This window comes from Condylura cristata, unplaced genomic scaffold, assembly GCF_000260355.1.
Source record: "Condylura cristata isolate star-nosed mole 26May11 unplaced genomic scaffold, ConCri1.0 scaffold00028, whole genome shotgun sequence".
Classification (NCBI taxonomy): domain Eukaryota; kingdom Metazoa; phylum Chordata; class Mammalia; order Eulipotyphla; family Talpidae; genus Condylura; species Condylura cristata.
This window is the reverse complement of record NW_004567129.1, coordinates 522,571-525,116: the sequence shown is the minus strand read 5'-3', so window position 1 is coordinate 525,116 and position 2,546 is coordinate 522,571.

The window sequence follows — 2,546 nt, the reverse complement described above, 5'->3', positions numbered from 1 at the left end:
CAGGCCACAGAGGAGGGAGTACTAAGACTTAACTCCTAGGCCACCAGGGAGAATCTGACTATAATTATAATTATTTAATTAATCATAATTGTTGCTCAAATCATAAGTACATAATCATAAGCACTGCTAAAAATTTCTCACTGAAAATTAATTTTTGCTAAAATGTGAATCTCTAAAAGCTAGGACCACATTTTTTTTTTGTATTTGGTTCCAATATAGCAATTGGCTGTGATAAATCCTCAGAAATCAGTGAGGGTTTATGTTCTGTCTCCTTCATGAGACTGGGAATTATGTTGTCTCATTTCTTCTGTCCAAGTACTAACCAGGCTGGACCCTGCTCTGCTTCTGGGATCAGATGAGATCAGGCTCATCCCCAGCGGTGTGGCTGCAGACTGTGCTCTCATTTTTTGAATGTCATGTCCAATCCTGCCCAAATGAGCTAAACAACAACATTACTGCTTTTGTATTTTGTGCTTGGTGTCTCCAGGCTAGATTTCAACATGTTTGCACATCTAACGGGGTCACTGGTCCAGCCCTCCTTGGCCTGGTCCCATTGCTCAGCTGTGATGTCCTGCTCTCAGCAATGTGCCCTGTTTCTCACTTCTGGGCCGTTGCACTGCTGTTCCTTCTGCCTCCAATACATTTTTTGTCACATCAATTTAACACTGTCTTATATTTAACGCCACATTTTATAAGATGAGGGTCTTCACTCTCTATTAGTTTTACAACTTGTTCTCCAAAAATGCGCCATTGTAGATTCCCACAGATTCCAGATGGGTAGTTTATAGTCTTCCTTCAGCCCTGTGATTGTGATGAACTTTTGAGTATCTGCAGCCTCTCTAGACTTGAATCCTTGCTGGAAGGAACAGGGGTGACTCATTGATGCAGCCCACAGTCTAGCAGGGCTACATTCATTCACGCTTGGAAAAATGAGCCCCAACTTGGAAATAGGTCAAAGTGCTTGCTTTGCTCTTTCAGAGCAGGGCTGGGTTGGTAACTTGGATTGACATAACAGTTCTGAGGGGGAAGAGATGAATTTGTAGATTTTGGTGTTGCTGGCATGAAAATAATTTCGTTTTTTTTTTAACAGATTTATTTATTTGTGCATACAGAACTGGGGTATAGGCCAGAGGTGCAGGTGCAGTGAGAGGCTTCACCAGAGAGAGTGGGGAATGGAACAGGCAGATTGATGAAGTGCACTGCTGAGGGGAGCAGCAGGCGTGTCAGAGAGGTCTGCCATGCCATGTGGATCACCTCTGGGGTGGGGATCGAACTCATGCTGAAGTGGTGCTGTGCTTTAACCCGCCGCACCACCAGGGAGGGCCCATAATTTCATTTTTTAAAAAAGATTATTTATTTGTGCCTGCGAGAGCCGGGGTGTGGGCCAGAGGTGCAGGGTAGTGGTGAGAGGATTCACCAGAGACAGTGAGGAGCAGATCAGGCAGATTCACTGAAAATACATTGCTGAGGGGAGTAGCGGGCAAGACAGTAAAGGTCTGCTGCACCATGTGGGTCAGCTCCCTGGCTGGGGATGGAACTAATGCTGAGACTTAACCCCCTGTGCCACCAGTGAAGCTCTGAAAATAATTTCTAACTGGTGGAAGAGATATCCCCAAATGTTATGGGTTTAATTTATTTTTTATATAACCTGCTTTTTACAGGTTGACATCTTATTGGTTCTCCTTAATTACTGAGTTGAATAAAAGTTTTGATGTTTACCTTTTATTTGCATGACAACGAAGATTTTTGTCTTTTTAAAAATTGTGCTTTAACACAATAATATGGTGTTACAAATAGAATTATTAATCTCTTAGTAGTCTAACAGGCAGGTCATTTAAGGTAAGATCTACTTTTTCTTCTTTGTGCTACCGTTTTAATCTTGCAAGAAGCAGGGCCAGAGTCTGGTTAATAGAAGGAATTTCTCTTTCTTTGGTGAGAGTTGACTAACACCAAAGAGGATGTGAAGAGGATTTGTCCTATAGTATTTTAGAAATAAATGACCCTATCCTTTAGGGTAAAGAATCTTGACAGGAATGAAAATGTTTGTTAATCTCCCACATTCACCTCTTTGCTGGATTTTCTTTTATTAGAAAGGGATCCCCTGCCTGTACCAGTGGGGAGAGGACGTTGTCCTCTCAAATCATTCTTCCTTGATTCCCAATATTCTGTCCTACACTGTTTCACACCCTCTTTTACCTTGCTCACAAGGTGGTTGAAGAGTGGTTCTCAACTGGAGCCAACCTGTCCCCAGGATGCAACTTGGGGGATGCTTCTGGCAACATCATATACACAGGACAGTCACCCACAATAAAGAATTGCCTGGTCAGAGTATCAACTGTGTCATGATCAAGAAACCCTGTGCAAGAGGGTGTGTGAGACAATAACCACATTCTCTTTGCATTTTACCAGTGAGCACAGGGAAGCTCAGAGAGGTTGGTTGCTCTCCTCCAGCAAGAGACGGAGTCGGGGAAGACCACAGTTCCTAAAGATCTGCCTTTCATTCTCAAGTGTGTTGCTTCTTGGGATATCCATGGAGAGCAGGAGAT